Below are 23,635 nucleotides of genomic sequence, written 5' to 3'. Positions count from 1 at the left end.
GATTTTACTTCTCTCTCTCTCTCTCTCTCTCTCTCTCTCTCTCTCTCTCACACACACACACACACACACACAAGCCAAAATGAAAGTTCTTCAAAATTTCACAATTACCTATATTTCAGACTCTGCAACGTAATGTCGAGTTTTGGACCCCCCCCCCCCCCCGCCAAATGGAACATTCAGTGTACGCACAAAGCTTACTTGACATTTGGAGTGGAAAGCTTCCTAGAAACATTCTTATGTTTTGAATTCAAAGCGATCCAATTTCCACATCATAAACCAACGCTTATCAATTGTGCCTATTCACCTCTCCAGGTTCTTAAACGCTGTGCTGTGTTGCGAGCAACTGAACAGCAGATATTTTATAAAGGAATTGTGGCAACTCCAAATGCCCGGAGGAGAGGAGAGAGTCAGTTTGGTGTAGTGGTTAAGAGCGCTGGACTGTAATCTGGAGAGCCAGGTTTGATTCCCCACTCCTCCGCTTGAAGCCAGCTGGGTGACCTTGGGTCAGTCACAGCTCTCTCAGAGCTCTCTCAGCCCCACCCACCTCACACGGTGATTGTTGTAGGGATAATAATAACATACTCTCAGCATTAAGTTGTCCTGAAGGGCGGTATATAAATTTAATGTTGTTGTTGTTATTATTATTATTATTATTTCATTTGGGATAGCTTCAGGTTGGCAAGTGCGTGGTAGTAGCACCTTAAAGACTAATAACAATTTCCTGGGTATAAGCTTTTGAGAGCCTAAGCTCACTTTGTCAGATGAATTTTGGATGATGCCAATTTATGCTTGCCTTTTTAAAAGGGGTAACAGTATGGTTGCCAATCTCCAGGTGGCAACTGGAGATCTCCCACATTTACAACTGATCTCTCGGCCATAGAGATCAGTTCTCCTGGAGACAATGGCTGCTTTGGAGGATGGGCGCTATACCACACTGAGCCCTCCCCCTCCCCAATCCCACCCTACCCAGACTCTCCCCCCCCCAAATCTCTAGGAATTTCACAACCTGGAGCTGTCAACTCTAGGTAATATGGAACTGTTTGTTGATGCAGCTTTAGGAGGACAGGAAAATGAACTTTGGCCTGGCTATCCCAAAGGAAATTATGGTTTTGGATAGTTCCCTGGGTTAAAATAATTCTCAGCTACCGGAAAACTAGCGTAATAAGGAAAAACATAGGCTCAACTTTTTCTCTTTGGTAGTTTGTTTACAAGAAGGTGGGGATTTGGGGTTTTATTTGAACATAAGAAACTGCTTTAAACTAAGTAAGGCCCTTGGTCCAACTTCTTCTGCATTAGCTGTTCTGACTAGCAACAGCCCTCCAGGGTGCCAGAAAGGAGATAATAATAATAATAACATTCAATTTATATACTGCCCTTTAGGACAATTTAACGACCACTCTGAGCAGTTTACAAAGTGTTATTATTATCCTTATGACTAGGCCTTTTTTTCTGCTGCAACGCACCGCAACAGCATTCCGGCAGCTCAGCAAAGTAGTCACGTGTTCAGGTGGCCCTGACCAGCTTGCAAGGGAAAGGAGCTCTTTCACCCCCATTCTTCAGCTGGTGTGGGAAAGCCCCAAACGGGCTTTAAATTTCAGCTGAGAGGAAGGGGATTCCCCCTCCCAGCTGAAGCCTCCCTTCTTTCTTTCTTTCTTTCTTTCTTTCTTTCTTTCTTTCTTTCTTTCTTTCTTTCTTTCTTTCTTTCTTTCTTTCTGAAGGGGCAGCCACACCATGTGCGATGATGTCACTTTTCAGAAGTGATGTCATTGCACGGTCTTGACAGCGTGCGTGCACTTTGCACAGATGCTCGCATGTAGTGACAGGGGTGCCATCTCCTGCCAGAAGTTGCCCCAGGTGAGAGTTCCCCCACCTCTTTCCCCAGGAAAAAAAAAGCCCTGCTCGTGACAATCACCCTGTGAGGCGGGTGGGGCTGAGAGAGTTCTGAGAGAGCTGTGACTGATCCAAAGTCACCCAGCTGGCTTCAAGCAGAGGAGTGGGGAATCAAACCTGGCTCTCCGGATTAGAGTTCTGCTGCTCTTAACTGCTACTCTAAATTAGCTCTTTCCCAGTACCTAGTCCCTGAGATCCTTTTGCTGGAACTAAAGACTGAACTGGCTACCTTCTACTTATAAAAAGACATCCACTATTCCTGAGCAATAGGCATATTAATGCCAACTCCCCTTACAGTCTTAAGTAGAACTGACCACCTACCTCCTTGGGATTCTACCACTTCATTCCAGGCCGAAGAAGCATTCAGTGACATTAATGAAAGGTGGCATGTTCAAAGCAGGACTCGGTGCTCGCAGTGTGTATTTTGAGATGCTCAGCTGCCTTTCTGGTGTGAAAAATCTTTACTTCATGATGAGATTTCCCCCCTTTGCCTTTTCAGCTTGACAAAACAACGAAAGCCAATACCATGAAACCTAATAATAACTCCCAGTTGCTCTTCCTCCCTGTTCAGCTTTATGGTTTCTTGTAACCAACCTCTATAAATTCTCAAACAAACAAACAAACAAAGCATATATTAAAGAGATATCAACCCTGGTTCAACACCAGATAGATGGCATGGCTCTTATCATCCACAGCGGCAGGCGAAAGGGGGAAGAAACATGTATTTTGAACAAGATCAATACTTTACTCACACCTGAAGATGGTTCTAGAGAAAATTAGTGCAGCAGCCTAAGAACAAATGCAGGAAGTTTCAAAACAAAGTAGAGTACAAAATGGTCATCTTTTCCACCTTTTCCCCCCACTTCCGGTTATACGTCATCACACAGGGCACAAGAGCGGGGAGCCCTGACAAGCCTACTGAAAAGTGAATTGAAAATCCAATTAAAAATCAAGGCTGTATCATATCAATTGACTACAGTCCAGTACACAGGATGTTTGCCATTTGCTGGGAGGCAAGAATAGCAAGCAAGAAACTGCTGTGATTGCCTAACTCCTAGAAAGTTAAATCCAAAATCCAATAAATGTGCCATTCATGAATCATACCCTGAAACAGGTTACAGTTTAGTAACAGATAAAGGTTATAAATTTCCACAAATGCTTTAAGGTGTCCGAGATAAAGTTCAAAGTGTTAATAAAGAGAGCCGGTTTGGTGTAGTGGTTAAGAGCACGGGACTCTAATCTCGAGAACCGGGTTTGATTCCCCAGTCCTCCACTTGAAGCCAGCTGGGTGACCTTGGATCAGTCACTTAAGAGCAGCAGGACTCTAATCTCGAGAACCGGGTTTGATTCCCCAGTCCTCCACTTGAAGCCAGCTGGGTGACCTTGGATCAGTCACTTAAGAGCAGCAGGACTCTAATCTGGAGAGCCAGGTTTGATTCCCCACTCCTCCACTTGAAGCCAGCTGGGTGACCTTGGATCAGTCACTTAAGAGCAGCAGGACTCTAATCTGGAGAGTCAGGTTTGATTCCCTACTCCTCCACTTGAAGCCAGCTGGGTGACCTTGGGTCAGTCACAGCTCTCTTGGAGCTCTCTCAGCCCCACCCCCTCACAAGGTGTTTTGTTGTGGGGATAATAATGACATACTTTGTAAACCACTCTGAGTGGCCATTAAATTGTCCTGCAGGGCGGTATATTAATTGAATGTTATTATTATTATAAATACATTAATAAATACATAATTTAATACAATTCAAATCTATCTATAACTAGTTGTCCATAAGGTCATGTCTCCAATTAGGCTGTCAACGGGTAAATATATTAATAATTTCCTTGCTGAATGCTTTATATTCTTGTAATTTGTTTCTTATTCTTCTCTTTCACACAGAAGAGGATATGCCATCCCCACGGCGCCACCCGACAAGGAGCCTGGTTTGCTTCCTCGTTTCCGAGTCCCCTTTTCAAGGATGTGCTGCAAATGACTTCCAGTCTCCTGAAGGTGTATTCTTTGATCGCAATCTTTCCATACACACAGATTTCTCATCAAGACCACCTGGAAGGCGGCAGGCGAACTCCTATCTCTGGGCACCAAGCCATGCAGGGGCTTTTTTGATCCAGCAGGAGCAAAAGTGGAGATTGGGTGGAAAGGTTGCGATGTCATTTCTGGTAGTACCCGGAAGTGATGTTGCAAATGCTCTAGGAATTCCCCAAATATCTATGGTTTTTATCCTTGAGATCAGCAAATTCCTAGAGCATGTTGACATCACTTTGCCCTTCCCTCCTTCGTTTTTGCTCCTTCTGGAGGGAAGATGGTGCCTGGCAACCCTAGCACACAGCAAGCCAAGGAAGATCCCCACATTGGGGATGTGGGAATTCCACTTGAGAAAAGATTATCGAGATGGTGCCCTAGGCAAGCTATGACTTTTGGAGCGATGCGATGTGATGCGATGCGATTCAGGAACATTATTTATGAAACTGGAGCCAGTTTGTACATTGGATGGTGTGTCAGAATAGTACTGAGGAGACCTAGGCTGATTCCAGACGGCCCTCCGCATCCCGAAACGTCATGCATCATCGCACGTCGTCGCGCGGAAAATGCGAAATATCGCGTTTTCTCACGCAAGTTTTGTGCAAGAAAACGTGATATTTCGCGTTTTACGCGCGACGACGTGCGGCGTTTCGGCATGGGGAGGGCCGTCTGGAATCGGCCCTTGATACAAATTTCCATTCAGTATAGAAGTTTATTGGATGACCTTTGGGCCAGTCACACACTCTTCCAAGCAGACAAAGCTTATATGCATCTGGACAGATGACATGTAAATTTACTAGTTCATCATAATCACCACCAAGGATGGTCCATTCACTAGGTGATTGCTTAAAGCACCAGAACTAAGGAAGGTATCAAAATACTTTGAGAGCCACAAGCAGTCCCTGGGGTCTAGGATGCAAGGCAGAGAGGGACCTGAACCAGCATGCTTCCCAGGCATATTGACCATGCCTAATCAGAAGCAGGTTCTACATGCAGTGAGTTAAGTCCCAAGTAAGTATGCTTTGGATTGCCGCTCTTGGAATAAGCCACTTGATGTTTCCTTATGTCCATTATGTTTGTGTATGGGCCTGAATGGCGGGGTGGTAGCAGTACCAATGTCATGGATTGCCTAGGACGCCAAAGAATCTTGGACAAGCCTTAAGTGTCCCCTACTTCACAGGGTTGTAGTTTGGATACAAAGGAAGAGGAATTGAGCTTTCTGGATGCCTGGAGTGATTCAGAAGAGAGGCAGGTTACAGATGCGATAGTGTACTAGTGATTTTACAAGCCTTTCAGCTCACCGAAGTGCATATACTAAAAATTTAGCTCTTGGGCACTGAAAAAGGCTGTGGAGTGCCGAAGGCTAGGAAGTCACAGCAAAAAAGAAAAATGTGAAATGAAGTCCTTGGGTGGAGACATCCAGGATAGATTTGATTCCTCTGGCGCAACAGAGAGAAGCCATTAGTGTGGCAGCTGCTCCATGTGCCTGGGAGAAATATTAGAAATGCCACCCTGGCCATTAGGAAAAGTTCAGCCAGTAGTGATGAATCTGTTTGCCACAACCAAAGCTCTATTTGATTTCATGGTTGGGCTTTTTATTTTACCCTGTGCAAAGAAAGAAAGAAAGAAATCAAGCGCCCTTACATCTCATATTGGGAATTAACTTCCTGTCCTCAGCAGAAAGCCATCATTTGTCACTCAGTGGTACATGTAACAAAGATGCTGTCAGAGAAGGCACGCATGGGAAGGGGAGAAAGATGGAGCGGGTTTTGCATGGGAGCACCGCGCCAGTGTTGCTTCAAGGTGAACATTTCTGCCATTTCTGGAGTTTCAGTAGAACTTTGAAAGAGTCCTAAAGCAGGAATGCCCAACCTTTCTGAGCCTGTAGGTACCTAAATTCTGAAATGGGGCCAAGCTAAAAGTGACGCCTGACACAGGTGGGACACTTGTCAGCTTCCCTCAAGTTTTGATGGGAAATGTAGGCATCCTGGTCTTTCAGTTTGGCTCTCCGACTGCTGTCCAATGGACTTTTCAACTGTCATTTGTCCAACATTCCGCCAAGCTGCCTACATTTCCCATCAAAACTTGAGGGAAGCTGACAAGTGTCCAACTTGTGTCATTTGTCACTTGTAGTTTGGCCCAGAGTGCTGGGCAAAGCCACAAAATGGCTGCCACAGGAGGTACAGCCAGCCACAAAATGGCTGCCACAGTTTACCTTCAGTCATACAATGAAAATCCTTGTGTTGTGGTGGCAGCTGCTGCCAAAGCAAAATTTTTAAAAATCGGCACAGCCAATCAAATCTCCAATGGTCAGTCAGAAGCTCTGCTGGGAAAAAGCCCCAACTGGCCCCTCTCACTTACAAAAAACACTTGGCAGGCTCCAAGGAGGTGTCAATAGGCATCATGGCTCCCACAGGCACCACATTGGGGACTTGTGCTCTGTTTCAGGAATGACTTTTTGGTTAGACAGCTTAAGAGAAAGCATGCTCTTCCTATGTCCTAGCTGGACTATGGAAATGTGCTCCACTGGCGGATAACTGTATAATAGGTAAACTATATAATCAAAATAGAATGAATATAAGAAAGGTGGAAGGGAGTAAATAGTAACATATAGAGTACAAGTTAAATTGATTGACTTATATTGAAAGTATACAATGTTTATAGAAGTACCTAGAGTTATGCAGAATAGGGGACAAATTGATTGTCCCATATCGACGAGATTAGAATGAGTAAGATAGAGTATAGAATACAAAAATCAGATAAAATGTAACATTATTAAAGAATATATGTCAGGAATGTAATACTTATGGTTGTTGGGGGTTTTCCGGGCTGTATTGCCGTGGTCTTGGCATTGTAGTTCCTGACGTTTCGCCAGCAGCTGTGGCTGGCATCTTCAGAGGTGTAGCACCAAAAGACAGAGATCTCTCAGTGTCACAGTGTGGAAAAGATGTAGGTCATTTGTATCTACTCAGGAGGGGTGGGGTTGAGCTGAGTCATTCTGCAAGAGTTTCCCAGGGTGTGGAATGCTAATGGCGGGAGGCTTCACTGTAACCTGAGGAGGTTCTTTTGCATATGGATTGGTGCTTGATGTGCTAATCTTCTCTGCAGGGCTATTGTCGGGTGTGGAGTGTTTTGTTGGCCTGGTGTTTTTCAGAACTGGAGCCCATGCTCTGTTCATTCTTAAGGTTTCTTCTTTCCTGTTGAAGTTTTGCTTATGCTTGTGAATTTCAATGGCTTCCCTGTGCAGTCTGACAAAGTAGTTGGAAGTGTTGTCCAGTATTTTGGTGTCCTGGAATAAGATACTGTGCCCTGTTTGAGTTAGGCTATGTTCAGCCACTGCTGATTTTTCAGGCTGTCCAAGTCTGCAGTGTCTTTCATGTTCTTTTATTCTTGTCTGGATGCTACGCTTTGTGGTCCCGATGTAAACTTGTCCACAGCTGCAGGGTATACGGTATACTCCTGCAGAGGTGAGGGGGTCTCTGCTGTCTTTTGCTGATCGTAGCATCTGTTGTATTTTTCGGGTGGGTCTGAATACTGCTTGAAGGTTATGCTTTTCCATAAGCTTTCCCATCTGATCAGTAATTCCTTTGATATATGGCAAAAACACTTTTCCTGTAGGTGACTGTTTTTCCTTGGTTGTTTGATTCATCCTGGGTTTGATTGCTCTTCGGATTTCATTTCTGGAGTAGCCATTTGCCTGAAGTGCGTGGTTTAGATGATTAATTTCCTCATTGAGAAAGCGCGGCTCACATATCCGTCTTGCACGATCCACTAATGTTTTCATTATGCCTCTTTTCTGTCGGGGGTGGTGATTGGAGTTTTTGTGTAAGTACCGATCAGTGTGAGTTGGTTTCCTGTAGACCTTGTGACCTAACTGAAAGTTTGCTTTGCGGATGACCAAGGTATCCAGGAATGAGAGTTTTCCCTCACTTTCTTTCTCCATTGTGAATTGTATGTTCAGGTGGATGTTGTTGAGATGATTCAAAAACTCCCTCAATTCTTCCTCCCCATGGCTCCAAATGATGAATGTATCATCCACAAACCGGAACCATACACTGGGTTTGTGGGGTGCTGATTCTAGAGCTGTTTTTTCAAAATGTTCCATGTAGAAGTTTGCTATAACTGGGCTGAGTGGGCTCCCCATGGCCACCCCATCCATCTGTTCATAGAATTCGTTGTCCCATTGGAAGTAACTGGTTGTCAGACAATGATGGAATAAGGCTGTTACTTCCTCTGGGAAAATCTGATTAATCAGTGCAATAGTGTCTTTTACTGGAACCTTGGTAAACAGGGATACAACATCAAAACTGACAAGTATGTCTTGTGGATTGAGTTTCAGAGAACTGATTTTGTTGATGAAATCTGCTGAATCTTTGATGTAAGACGAGGTTTTCCCGATGTGGTCCTGCAGGAGATCTGCCAGATGTCTAGCTAATTCATATGTCGGTGAACCAATGGCACTCACAATGGGTCGGAGTGGGACTGAATCTTTATGTATTTTGGGGAGTCCATATAGTCTAGGTGGCTGTGCTTCAGTCTTGCATAGTTTTCTGTGCGTGTCTGGATGTAGTGAGGAATTCTTGATCAGCGCATTTGTTAGCCTGGTGATTTTGCAAGTGGGATCTCGTTTTAGTTTTTTGTAGGTGGAGGGGTCCAGGAGTTCCTTAATCTTCTTTTTGTATTCCTCCGTTTTCATGATCACTGTAGCATTGCCTTTATCAGCTGGTAGAATGATGATGTCTGCATCTGCATTGAGGGTCTTGATGGCATTTCTCTCCTTGCGTGTTATATTGCTGGTGGGAAGCTTTGCCTTTCGTAGAATCCTGGCTGTCTCTCCTCTTATTTCCTCAGCTTCCTCTTCAGGTAGATGACGGATGGCAGCTTCTACATTTGCAATGATGTCTTCCACAGGAATTCTGGTGGGGGTGACTGCAAAGTTTCCTCCCTTTGCCAAGATGGAGGTTTCTTCTGGTGAGAGTTGACGGTCTGTCAGATTGATGACAATGCGTGCATTGTCGAGCATTGGGCTTGTCTGTCTTTTTTCCTGTAGTTTGTTAAACTTCTGCTTCTGTCTGGATGTGTGGTTGGTAAACACTTGTTCCATCTTCCTGTAGGTGAGATTATCGACCTTGTCCCAATCCTGACTTCTCATTTTATGGCTGGTGTTGATATGCAAGCAAAATAGCTCCTTGTCTGTGGCAGCAAGTTCTCTGCGGGTAGTGTGGATTCTCTCACGTAAGCGGGCCTGTTCTAGACGGTCATAAATGCGGTTCGCCTGTGTGGTTTTGAAGATTCTTTTAGTTGTGAGAAAAGATGGAATGGTTCTTGTGTCCCTGCAGCGTAGAAGAAAGGTCAAAGAACAGAGTAGATGTGCTTTCTTGTTCCGAAGTGTTTCCAATCTTCGGGTCTGTTGGAATGTTTCCTCCCCGTAGAGGTGTTCGATGTATTGTCGAAGGCTTTCACGGCCGGAGAACGATGGTTGTTGGGGGTTTTCCGGGCTGTATTGCCGTGGTCTTGGCATTGTAGTTCCTGACGTTTCGCCAGCAGCTGTGGCTGGCATCTTCAGAGGTGTAGCACCAAAAGACAGAGATCTCTCAGTGTCACAGTGTGGAAAAGATGTAGGTCATTTGTAGGTCAAATGACCTACATCTTTTCCACACTGTGACACTGAGAGATCTCTGTCTTTTGGTGCTACACCTCTGAAGATGCCAGCCACAGCTGCTGGCGAAACGTCAGGAACTACAATGCCAAGACCACGGCAATACAGCCCGGAAAACCCCCAACAACCATCGTTCTCCGGCCGTGAAAGCCTTCGACAATACAATGTAATACTTAGTTTGATAAATTAAGTGGGAAAGGGAATAGGGATAGCACTGTTATAATAGATAAGCTTAGAAGAGAATGAAAGTGTATGCTTAATAGAATAAAATAAGTCTGAAATGAGTAAGGGAAAAAATGGACAAGGGGTTGGAAAACTGTTGGAAGTCAACAAAAGGGGGGGGAAGGGAGGGGGTTAGAACTGGAATATTCAAAGGGAATTGATTGTAATGAATAATAATTTGATTTCTAATCCAATATATATTTTTTTTAAAAAAAAAGGAAATGTGCTCCACATCGGGCTGGCTTTGACTGTTTGGAAACTGATCGGTTCTGAATGCGGCACCTTGGCTTCCAGCAGGTACCAGCTCTAAGAACGATGTCTTGCCAGCATTACAAGGTCTTCACTGGCAGCTGCTTTGCCTCCTTGAACAATTCAAAATTCTAGTTTGCTCCATAAGGCTCAACGTGATCTGTGACTAAAGTAGGTGAAAAATCGCTGTTTCCCACATGTGCGCCCCCTGCTTCTGAAGCTAAGTGGGTGAACGTTGGGCTTGGGGCCTTTTCAGTGGTGGCATCTAAGCTTTAGAACCCCCTCCCCAGAAGTTCACCTGGTGTCAAGTCTATATTATTTTAGGCAGAGGAAAAGCTCCCTGTGCTATGTGGAGTTTTGTAAAATAGAATTGTTCAGGAAGTCATTTCTATAAATGCTGTGATTAGGGCACAACAACAACAACATTTGATTTATATACCACCCTTCAGGACAACAATGCCCACTCAGAGCAGTTTACAAAGTATGTTATTATTATCCCCACAACAACAATCACCCTGTGAGGTGAGTGGGGCTGAGAGAGCCCTGGAAGAGCTGTGACTAGCCCAAGGTGGCTTCAAGCGGAGGAGTGAGGAATCAAACCCGGCTCTCCAGATTAGAGTCCTGCTCCTCTTAAGTGACTGACCCAAGGTCCCCCAGCTGGCTTCAAGCGGAGGAGTGGGGAATCAAACCCTGCTCTCCAGATTAGAGTCCTGCTGCTCTTAAGTGGCTGGCCCAAGGTCACCCAGCTGGCTTCAAGCAGAGGAGTGAGGAATCAAACCCGGCTCTCCAGATTACAGTCCCGCGCTCTTAACCACTACACCAAACTGGCTCATCTGTTTGCTGTATGTATTATTCCGCTGCCACTGCATTATTTTCTACTGATGTGATAATATTTTTTCTGCATTGTATCAACATTCTGAATTATTTCTAACATGCTATGCTTGTTTTACATTTCTGTAATCCTAGCCCTCGTACACGGCTTCTTAGATGTCTCATCTTATTGATCACATTGACATACATTATGCAAGCTATTGAGTCTCAGTGAAAAAGGTGGATTATAAATATAGTGAATAAATAAGTAAATCCATGCTGAATACATGATTCCGTCTTATGCACTTAGGATTTGATCCCATTTGAACACTATGCCACTATTTCTATTGCTGATGCCATTAAAGTTGGAGCAGATATGCCAGGTGAGTGGAGAGGTAAAGTGCCATATCTCTTTCTTCCCCAAACCCCATTTTTCTAAATCTGTCCAATCTCAATTATTCAGGGGTAAAGACTGATATAATATTTATAGAGAGGTAAGGCTGTTGTGGATGCAGTCTTATTATATTCACTTTGAATGCACTTTTTCCTTACTGGGGTCAAGGTATGGGGAAAAAGTCTTCATAAGTTTGCAGCAGTAGTTTTACAATACTTTATTTAAAAATTCAGGGAAAGATGGATGCATACACTATGGATGGATTATTGTTTTTTTCCAATTTTTTTTTATGGTTCTGCTCTGCTTTGCTTTCAATTTTTCCTGAATTCCAGCTGAACTAGAATCATTTCTAAAATTAATTCTATAATTAGAGTATGCACAGTTTGCACCAATTTTCCTTTCTGTCAATTAATGTGCATATTTTTGTCTCTGTATTCCATACACACTGATAAACATTGCAAAAAGAGAACTATTCTTTCTTTTTGTGCAGAGTTTCACTGATGTGCACATACATGCCTACACGTGAGTAAAACCCCACATGAAAAAGAAGCTTAATACAATCCTATGCACCACTGCACCCACACTGCTGGTTTGAAGCCTTTGGAAATGAGGTGCTCATATATGCTTCTGTAAAGTAGGGGGAGTCATGATGAACTGAAAGCAGTGGTCCCCCAAATGTGTGCAATTCGTTGTATAAAATTCAGATAAAAAAAGAATAAAAAACAAATCCTAACATATCTGTTGTGAGTCAGCTTTGTCCTGTGCTCCGTGAAGAGTCATCAGAAAAAGAGCTGCCTGCAGTTAGCCCCCCCCTCCCCACACAGGCCCAGCTGCAGCTGATCTCGAGTCTGATGAACAGCAATTGCCAGCTAATCGATCAGCAGAGACTTCAGCTGTAACAGACTCAGCTGTCGAAGCCCACTCCTCCCCTCCCTCTTCACCGACACCATTGCAGCACTAGCGCTGTCAGAGATGGGTAGAGCTGCAAGAATGCAGGAGGAGTGCACGACTCATGAGTTACTGGCAACTGTCAAATGACCAGGATGAATGAGCGAGCTCAGGATGTCTGCCTAGTAAGGGGCTGACAGTTTAGCTCATCAAGACTTTGCCATAAAAACAGCTGGAAGGAGCAGTGGTTTGTGGGAGCAACGTATATGTTAGGCTGGTGTTGCTACTGCTCAAACGCTGGAACTCTGACCCTTGGACCGGACCTGACTCTTGGCTTCTCTGGAACTCTGACCCTTGGACTGAACCTGACTTTTGGCTTCTCTGGAACTCTGACCCTTGGACTGAACCTGACTTTTGGCTTCTCTGGAACTCTGACCCTTGGACTGAACCTGACTTTTAGCTTCTCTGGAATACTGACCCTTGGACTGGATTCTGTTTATTCTTTGCTCCCTGGCTGTGACTGGCCTCTGCACTCTGGCCCCTGGTGGACTATGCCGGTACAGTATCATTTCCATTTTGGATACAACAGTAAGTAATTCACAACTCCATAATCTGTGGAAATATTTGGATGAGAAGGATTTCAGAAACATCCCTCCCATAAACAGAAAAAAATGTCTATCACATCTTTGCCTTGCCCTTTCTCTAAGGAACTCAGAATGGCCTGTGTGGTTCTCCTCTCCTCTTCCCTATCCACACAATAATCCTGTGATGTAGATGGGGTTGATCCAGGGCAACTAGCCCAAAGTCTCTGACTGAGCTTGAGGGTGGAGTGGTAATTTGAACTCAGGCCTCTTTAATCCTAGTCTGACCTTCTGACCACTTATTCTCCTGGTCATGTTGCACAGTGTTAAGAAAAAACTTGACCTGATGAATTTGTGCTCTAGGTAGAACAGCTGTAGATAGGGACCCCAGATGCCTGCAGGTGGTTTACCTGCTTTCCTGGAGGTTTTGGGCTGCCTAGAGATTGGCCCCCAACGACAAGCACCCCAGGAACACATTGCCAGGGGATGCAACAATGTCACTTCTGGAAGTGATGTTGCTGCATTGGCTATGGGAGTGCTCCTGCGCTTTGTTTGGGGGCCAATTCTGAAAGAATCAGCCTTGCATGGAGTGCAGGAGTGTTCCTGCTGATGGTGTGATGACATCACTTCAGGAAGTGATGTCATCACACAAGCGCTGGGAGTACATGTGCAAAGCACGTGCATGCGAAAACACGTGGAAGGCGTGTGGCAAGGGCCAGCCGCCCTCCCACTGGGAGGCTATAGGGATCTGGCAACCCTAGTTATAGAGGGAGAATAGCAATTGTGTAAAAAATAGTTCACAATGTGAGGAAAAGGGTGAGAAAGGAGAGATTCAAATATACGTATGTTTTGTCATTTGGAATTTGTGTTACTGACTAGAATAAAAAGGAAACGGTTTCTGAAAGAAAAAGTTCATGCATGTCTTATGCAGCAATTGTAATGAAGGCTGACTTTCCTATGCAGTGATATCTTGTACTGTGCAAACTGAAAGTTTCAGACAGAAAATGGAAATGATTTTGCAGGTGGTCATCCTTTAACTATGAATTCAGAATCTCACAAAGCTATAAAGCCCATAAAATCCCGTGCCTCTGGACATATGCATTTTCGGTATAGGCCTGATCAGTGGAAAGCTATTTTGTGGATGAATCCTAGATTCTTCTCAGCCTTGAAAGATAAGTCATGCACCTGAAGGAACTAAAAATACAGAATCCAAACTTCCTGCTACACATGGAAGCTGAACTCAGACATTCAGAATGCCAAAGGCCAGTACCCCAATAGCCTGAGTTAGTGTAGCTAGTTTCACTAGGGCTGTTTCCATATGTCCTTAAAGAAATGGTCCACTTACCAAAAGCTGGCAGCTTTCCCCCTTGATTCCAGATGTCTCCATTTTCAAAATGGTTGCAGTTTTTTGGTGCCTTTTTGGGGACTGTGAGAAAGTACGTTCCTCGAAAAGGTGCCAAAAAACCAGAAGCCAAACAGCCTGTAACCGTTTTGAAGACTGAGACGTCTGGAGTCAAGGGGAAAAGTCACCAGCGTTCAGTGAGTGGGCTGTCTCTTTAAGGACGTGTAGGGCCTAGGTCAGCTCACTCAAGGTCATTAGTGACAAGCTGTGGGCCAAAACCCAAGGCCCCACATCCTTTCAGTTTCTGCCAAAGGTTCATGCTTTGGGCCATGCCTGGGCTAAATAATTGCAACAGGAGAGGAACAGAATCTGAGATAAATGTCCTGATGAGGCTGTCATTCTTTGAGGCGAGAGTGGAATCCTTTTCTGAAGGAAAAGTCTCGATGAGCTAGTCATCGCCAAATGAAACCCACTAGTCACAAATATGTAGGTTTGATTACACCTATTAAAAACTGACCGGTAGCAAATAAGCTCTATTTGACTTCTAACACCTCTTCAACTTCTTGTATGGACCAGCTAAAAACAGACAATTTAAAGATGTTTCAGGAAGGGTAACACCACACTGGCTCCGAATTCATCACACCTGTGGCTGGTATGCTTTGTTTTCTACTACCTGCACAGAATTGTGCAAATAAACTGCTGGCTTGGGTGAACTCCCTAAATTATTCAGCACAACAGCTCAGATGTGAATTTAGAGCTGCTTCTGTCTGATTGGGCAAAATTTGGTGCCTGGTAGCCCAGTTACCCAGCATTCCTTGTGCCCCTCATTCCTTCCAAGAGGGGTGCAGGCAAAAATGCCTTCATCCCCATTTAGAGGTGGGAAATGAAATGTTGAGGTTAGGAGGGGAGGGGGCAAAGTCTTGGCAGACTTTATCCTGTCTACAAACTTGATAGTTGCCATTCCATGACTTAAACCCCCCCAATAATTTTAACTCTCTTTATAATGCTTTGCCCCAACAAAGCCAACAAATTGCACATGGGGATCCATGGAGCAAAATCTTTAGAAACTTCAGCAAGAGAATCCTGCTGTCTGGAAGTCATACAGCGACCTTCACAAACCCTGCTTCAGATGCCTCTTTCTTTTCACAGTCTAAAACTTGCAGTCATTTAAGAGCCAAGCTACAAGTGACACCTGACACAGGTTGTACACTTGTCAGCTTCCCTCAAATTTTGATGGGAAATGTAGGCGTCCTGGTTTTACAGCTTGGCTCTCCATTACAGCTGCAAGACCAGGATGCCTACATTTCCCATCAAAACTTGAGGGAAGCTGACAAGTGTCCAACCTGTGTCAGGCATTACTTGTAGCTTGGCTCTGAGTGTGTTTTTGTCTGCACCAGCAGTGGCATTCGGCCTGACAGCCTGGCCAGGTCGCATTCACAGCTGGGTTCCTGGGATTACATATGTCCTTGGGTCGACAGGGGCAGGTCATGTGTCATTTAAAGACAGCTGCGCCTCAAGTATTAGTGCTGTTTTTGCAGCACGCTTCACCAGTTGGCAGCATTCGTTATGTTGCTGCATGCACAGAACTTACTGTATATAATTACAGCCCTCAAGTAAAGATGTAAGGGCCTGGGGTAAAATGGAAACATTTGGTGGGGAGAGGACACATTTTTTTCTGAGTCCTTTTTTCAATTTTTTCAACAACCAAAAAAGGAAAAATTGGGGGAACACTCAAAAGAAACTCCTCTGAAATATTTCCTTTTTTAGAATGCTTCTTCAAGGCAAGGTTTGGCACACTCAAAATGTATACCAAGAAAAAGAATCAAAGGACTTTTTGTATGATTTCAATAGAAAAATTGGGAAATTGGGAGTGTACTGGGAGGGGGGGAAGTACACAGTAGATATATACAATATTTTATAGATTTTAAAAAATATAAATCATGAATATGCTATGATGTGTTTAATAATAATACATTGTCATCTGTGTGCTATGTCAGACTGCGTTGCGGCTAATGAATCACACCAGACCCTTGTTTGGGTTAGAAATGGCCACAACTTTATTGATTACAGCTGGATGGAGCATTGGCCTGGCATCTGGGCACGGATCCCCATTGGCATCGGAGGCCTGGCTGCCAACCAATGCATCACCCTCCAGCCTCCCGCTGGCACATCTTAGCACATGTTGTTCCATCGCCGGCCCTGCCTGGTGACCCTTGCTTCCAGATCCGTTGGGGTGAGCAGTCCTGAAGGCCCACTCACCCTGTTGGGATCCGGCCCAATGCCTCAAAACCGCCAACCCATAAAGTTGTGACAGTACCCCCCAACAGTCCTTAATCGGCAGAGGGTGGGAGGGTCACAAGCTGCTCCTGCTGATGCTCGAGTGTAATGGCGCTGACCATGCGGTTGGACCAGTGCAGGATGGATGCTCTTCCTCCTCAGGTAACCCACCTCCACTGCGTCCAGCACCCGGTGCTAACCCCAGCTAGCCAGTAAGTCGTCAGCTTCCTTTTATTAAAGACTTCACTGTCTGTAATGTTATAAAGTTTCACTTAATATCCAAACATTTTGGCAGTCCTACCGATGGTGATTCTATGAGAAACTTTCCACCAGCTTTCTTTTGTTTACTACAGGATTTGTTTTGTACTTTCAGTTTGTATTGTTTTCCTTCCTCTCAAATAGCAAAAATTAAAAAAAATTAAAGAGACGCTTACTCCTCTGTGGATTCAAAATTTCCAGAAATTTTCCATCTCTAGTTCCAAGCACAAGTATAAGAATGCACAAAGCCCCGTTTTAGAAAACTTGCTGAGGACTTAAAGCACGTTGTAGTTGTATAAAGGGATTTGCTTTTTAATTTTTAAAAATCAATTTCCCATATAGATTACATAAACAATTAAATATTAATTAAACAGGAGTGTAAGCTGTTGATTAATAAATACCACACCAAAAAGCAAAACAAACCCCAAAGACTCAAACTATAGGGGACTAGGGATTCGTACAGCATAGACACTAGCCAGTCATTGCCATACACAGCCAAATTCTACTGCTGCGAACTTGCTTTTTTAAAAAAAGCTTGATTCTGGAGAGCAAAAGGTACATTTGAAGTGTATGCAGTGAGGTATTAAGGAGGAACACAGCACAAAATTCTGGAGGGAAAAAAAGTAACGGGATTGCATAAAATTAGCTCACCCTCAAATTTACCTCAGAGAGTTGAGGCTTGGAGAATTTGTATCCAGGTATATATTTGACCACCCACAGTTCTTGTCTCACTCTGACAGTATTAGAAAGTGATAAAACAGTAGGACTGGGAATAAAACGATTGTTTGCATTGTGATAAAACATCCCTGCCTGCCATTATAGCTCATAAATCTGAAATGATGGATTGGAAGTTGCAATGTTTGTCATAAAGATTTCAATGAACAGAGATGTTGCATTTCCTTCGCCAAGAAGCTTTTATCTAAACCACCCATCAACATTTCCTTTTCTCATTCTTTGAAAAGTTCCTAACTTCAAAGCTGCCTTCGACATTTTTTGCCTGATTTCAGGAGGTACAAAAAGAAGAAAAAAGTTTCATTGTCCCCAGGAGATTTTTTTAACAGTATCCCGCCTAGCTAGAGAAAAACTGAACATAGAAGCAAAACAATGTAATTCCCTTGGAAAGGAAACTTAAAAGACATCAAAGATAACTTTTTCTCCTCAGTTTGTACTAATATAAGCTACCAACCTCATTCGTCTAAGAGGTGAGATTAACATTCAGCCAAATTGCATGGCACAGTCCTGTTGAACACTGTCGAAAGCTACTTTGGAATTAGAAATTACAGCTTTTTGCCGGCTTTCTGAAAAAAAAGCATAGGCAGTTGGCCGTATCTTTCTATATAAAAGGGAAAGCGTGTTTCTGATGACGCACATTTATCCGGGTGCACCTGCGCAGGGGCACCAGGATAAAAAGTGTGTCCTGGCCAATGTGGCCTCCAGAGGGAGCTGCTGTCACAGGATGGCCAGGTGAGCCCGCCCGCCCCTCCAGAGGCCGCCACTGCAGGATGGCAGGGCAAGCCCACCTGCCCCACTAGAGGGACCCACCACCGTGGGAAGCCCAGCGTTCCCAGGTTTTCTAGGGCCCATTTTTTAAAAACGAGCTCTGCTGCTAGCCACTATATAATGCTATAGTGGTACAGCAACAACTGATTTTTTAAAAACCAGCAAAACCCCTCCAGATGTGTGTGCATGGAAGTCCCAAGTGGACACCAAGTCCCATGTGAACATGAACAGTGGGGAACTGTAGCTGCAGGGAAGCAGTCTAAATTAATAGTGTGTGGGTGGGTGGGTGGGGGGCAGACAGCAAAGCATTTCTAAGGACAGCCGAGGGATTTAAAACAAAATAATTTAAAAAATAAGGAAATCCAATAGTTAATGAAATCCGTTTCCAGAAATACTCCACATTAATGCTTCCACTGCCTCCCCCTTAGAGTCATGCCTGGAGATGCAGAGCCCAGTGTGCGCATATTAATAGAGCATCTTAATAGACTGGCTCTGTTTGTGATCTCCTTGGCCTCTTTTTTGGGGCTTTCCTAGTGGGATCGGCAATATAGCAGGTACTGAGTAAATTGCCTGTGTGAACTCATTCTGTCGGAATCTCTCCTCATTAGGGCCGGGGAGAAAGCCGGGCTGTCATTTCGGTAGGCGCACTTTCCCCCCTCATCATCATCACGCTCGCTTACATCTGCCTTAAAGCACCCAAGAGCAAGTAGGCCAGAAAGTGGTATATTAAAAAAGCTCTCAATAATGGGAGTTCTGACCTTCAGGTGCTCACAGCAGGACTATGGGGGAGACATGTACTTTAGTTTGCATACAGATACCGAAGAGCTGTATTTTTGAGTCAGTGTGATGTCGTGCGGGCGAACGCAAGCTTCATCCTTGGGAACTCCTGGGTTCTTCGTAGGTTGATCAGAGATTCTTCAGCAAGAGCATTTACTACATTCTAGTGTAGTGTGGAGGTTAGCATGTTGGACTAGCATCTGGGAGTTTCAAATCCCCACTGTTCCATGGAAGCTTGCTGGGTGACCTTGAGCCAGTAAATGGAGAAGAGAAGAATGATATAAGTCACCTTGGGTCCCCATTCGGGAGAAAGGTGAAGTATAAACAAAGCAAATAAATTCCGTTCTATTATCCTTGGGTTTGCTGAGCTCTGTGCTTCACCCTTAATTTCCAGGGTTTCCTCCTTAACCTATAAAGCCCTTAACAGACTGGGACCAGCATATCTGTGGGCCCACCTCTCACCATATGCTCCCCGGAGGATACTTAGGCCAAGTGATAAACAGTTTTTGGTGGTCCCCAGCCCAAAGATGCTTACCTGGCCTCAGTCAGGACCAGGGCCTTTTTTAGTCCTCCTGGTGCCTACCTGGTAGAACTCTCTGTTGGTGGAAAGCAGGATTTACTATCTTTCCATCGGGCCTGTAAGACAGGCATATGGTTGAAGTTGGGGCTGGGTGGGCTTCTTTTTAGCCGGTCTCCTGTTGAGTGGAGAATGCAGCCCCCTCCTCCCGATTGTCTGCCAACCCACCTAACAGGAATGCCATCACCCATACCATGGGGTTTATTTTTATTTATTTATTTATTTGATTTATATCCCGCCCTCCCCACAAATGGGCTCGGGGCGGCTGTTAGATCGGGCTTCAGCATACGGCTCGCTGTTAAAAGTTACAGCTTCTTGTACTGATTTTTATTATTCTAATGTAATGAAATGTATGTTTGTAATGTAATTAATATATCTGATGGATTTTAATGTATTTTGGACTGTTGTTACCCGCTCTGGGCCTGTGTGCGGAGAAAGCGGGTTATAAATGTAATGAAATAAATAATGAATGAATAAACCTGAAAAAAAGAGGCGACACGTCTTCATTTGCCTAGCAACCATACCTGATTTCCCTTACCCCTTCTTTTCCGCATGCTTTAATTATCTTGATCAATGTAAATGTGGTGAAGGAGGGATAATAGTGTTAGAATGTCAGACCTGGGAGACCCGGGTTCAAATCCACATTTGGCCCCAGAAGTTTCTTTGGTGACTTACAGCTAGTCACATACTCTCAGCCTAATCTACCTCACAGGGTTGCTGTTGTGAGGATAAAATGGAGGCGTGGGGTATAATGGGCCCCCATTGAGGAGAAAGGTAAAATATAAATGAGGGAAATAAATTAAACAAAGGCAACTGCTGCCGTTGGGATTGTATTTAAAGAAGAGGTAACAGGGAAAAGGGTAAAACGATTAATCCAAAACCTTTGGCGCACAACAATTGTAAGACATCTGTTTGCTTTCAGGCTTGATTTGTGCTGTCAGTTGCTCACCTTTACCTTATGTTTTATGACATGGAAATGGATGGGTGCCTCGTCAATTTCATGTCACTTTCAATTAGGATTGTCAGCCGCCAGATATGGAATTACAACTGATCTCCATACAACAGAGATTAGTTCCCCTAGAGAAATCGGCTGTTTTGGAAGAGGGGGTCTGTGGCATTATACCCCGCTGAGGTCCCTCCTCCCCAAACCCTGCCCCCCTCGGGCTCCCCCCCAAAATCTCCAGGAGTTTCCCAGCCTGGAATTGACAACCCCGCTTTCAACTGAAACGATATTCAGGCTTGCATTAGAACCAGGGCTTTTTTTCTGGGAAAAGAGGTGGTGGAACTCAGTGGGTTGCCCTTGGAGAGAATGGTCACATGGCTGGTGGCCCCGCCCCCTGATCTCCAGACAGAGGGGAGTTGAGATTGCCCTCCGCGTCGCTGCAGCAGCACAGAGGGCAATCTAAACTCCCCTCTGTCTGGAGATCAGGGGGCGGGGCCACCAGCCATGTGACCATTTTCAAGAGGTTCTGGAACTCCATTCCCCCACGTTCCTCCTGAAAAAAAGCCCTGATTAGAACTCATATTTGGTAGGGATGAGCTGGTTGGTTTCCTTAATTTCATTCCTTCTAGAAGTTCTTTCTGTGCTACAGCCCACTGTTTTTCATATCTAATTTAACTAGACTAGAAGAATTCCTAAAATTAATTCTGGAGATTTCAGTTCCTTCCATTCATTGGTATCTTTTCCCCATTCTGCGCACATGTGACCATTCATAAAACACTGCAGGGAAAGCAATCTTGATGTGCTCGTGTGTATGATTCCATGAAGGTTCTTCTGATGTGCCTTTTTCACCAATGCACAGCAGCACACCCCTCTCAAAAATGTTTTATTAATGTGAGCATGTGCACTGTAACAAAAGAATCCCAGTGCAATTGTACAGATGATCACATCAAGGAGCTTGCTTTTTTCCAGTGTTTTATTAAGGCACTAAAACCTACCAAAAGAGAGGAGAGGAAATGGCAAAAAATGAGCAGAAGTTACTGAAAATTACAAGCTAGATATACACAATGCTGTCTACAAAACTAGGGGATAAAAAAATAAAAGCATGGAAAATCCCCGGTACATCATTTCTGCCTGGAAAACAAAGCCATATAGTGTAAATCTCCAAAATCTAGGGATAAATTTAAATGAACTGTACCTTGGGAGCATCCTTTTTTTTTTTTAAAGGACTCACTAAATTCCCAGATGCCAAAACACTCCCCTCCCTGCCCAATCTAACAACGAACAAACCTAAAGCCTTGGCTCTCTCAATCAGATTGGGAATCTCCTACCAATCGTGAGTGTCACAATCTGGAACTGTGTATAATAAATTCCTTCCCCTTCTGCAAATGCGATTTCATAATGCAATTAATTAATCACCAGTCCACCTGTTTTATTGTACAGCTGGCTATTCTGAGTGCCAATGCTAACCAGGTAGGCAGAAGTAAAAAGCGATACAAAGCTTGCATTACCAATCCAGCTTTTTAGCTATAATTCATGCTCATCTTTGTTCCCATATACAGGGAATTAACTCTGGACCACCCACTGGGACATCTGTCTGGACATATCGGTAAGCCCTGAAATCCTGAGTGTTGACTGTATTTGAGTTCATTAAAAGACAGAGCCAAACTGATACGCTGGAGAGGAATGGGTCATTTCATACTCGACAAGCTCTGAATAATGACAATGTCCAACACAAAACATTTGGAATCAAATGATGCCCAATGATTTATGTTTTTAAAAGAACTGTTCATTTTAAAGGGAGGAACGTGGAAGAGAAGAACACCCACACCAACTGGGCAGCTGGCTGGAAGCCAGTAGCACTTGATGTAAAAGATAGCATCAGATAAGAGTAAATTCTGGGGGGAATTTTCCTCATGCAAATTGACTTTAGTTCATTGGCTTGGAAATCCAAAGCAAGCTAATGAAAAGAGGGAGAAAGGCAAAAGGAGAAGAATACAACTGTAGTGTGTGTGTGTGTATAAGTGTATAGTTTATGAATTTTGTATTCCTAGTCCTATTGTATCATTCAGTGGATGTTCTATACTGTACGATTACATTTTTTTCTCTTTCCGTACTCGGTAATTAACCTTGAGTCTTAGTGAGAAAGGTGGACTATAAATAAGCTAAGTAAATTTTTTTAAAGGCTGACTTGGGCTGTGTCAACCTGCTTTCCTTTTCATTGTTTCTTTCTTTCTTTTTCTTCCTAGCACTCCTACCACTCAGGTTTGGCAGTGGTTGGCAAATGATGTCAGATGTCCTAGGAGACCCTGTGTATGCCAAAATAGCATCAATCATGGAGGGGTGAGGAAACAGAAGAAAAAGCATCAAACTGCCTTACGGAATCACTACAGAACAAAGGCTAAAGGAAAGACTTACCTGAGCCATTTTAGTGTGGTGGTTAAGAGCACGGGACTCTACTCTGGAGAGCCGGGTTTGATTCCCCACTCCTCCACTTGAAGCCAGCTGGGTGACCTTGGGCTAGTCACAGCTCTTCCAGGGCTCTCTCAGCCCCACCCACCTCACAGGTTGTTTTGTTGTGGGGATAATAATGACATACTTTGTAAACCGCTGAGTGGGCATTAAGTTGTCCTGAAGGGCGGTATATAAATAAAATGTTATTATTATTATTTGTAGCTGCAAGCACAGCTAAGCTTTGGGAGCTCTTTAATAAAGAGGGGGCAGAGAGGAGTACTCCGTGATAACATGACCGTGTGGTGAAGTTGTATTATATTATTGTGTTTATTTATTATTGGATGTGAACGGTATGTACTATCAATATTCTATCTATTTATTACTGTATTGATAATAGAGCACCACGTACTTTATCAGTCCTTTGGAATATGAGTAACTGTTGAGGATTACATTGATTCTTGCACAGGGCACTTTCATAGTTTAAAGGCTGTTAATTGTCAATTTCTACTGCGGGAGGTTGTTTTGATCTGTCCCTGTACTGTGAGTTCCGTGGTGGCCCTCGTTGGTCTTTACAGTCTGGGCTTGGGTTTTTTAACTGGCTGTCCCATGTCTGTGGGACCACCTTTCAGAAGCGGTCAGGGGGCTTCTTCCCTCCTGGCATTCCAATAGGGCTGCAAGACAGTGTTAACTTCAGCGAGGTTTGGGGGCAGCTTGAGCCTAGGCAAACGGGGAGTGGGGAGTAAGTTTTTTTTAATGTTTATTTCAACTTATTTTTATACTGTTGTAACCCT

Source organism: Eublepharis macularius, chromosome 13 (assembly GCF_028583425.1).
Source record: "Eublepharis macularius isolate TG4126 chromosome 13, MPM_Emac_v1.0, whole genome shotgun sequence".
In the NCBI taxonomy this organism is placed as follows: domain Eukaryota; kingdom Metazoa; phylum Chordata; class Lepidosauria; order Squamata; family Eublepharidae; genus Eublepharis; species Eublepharis macularius.
The sequence above is the reverse complement of the archived record's forward strand: the minus strand, read 5'-3'. Positions refer to the sequence as shown.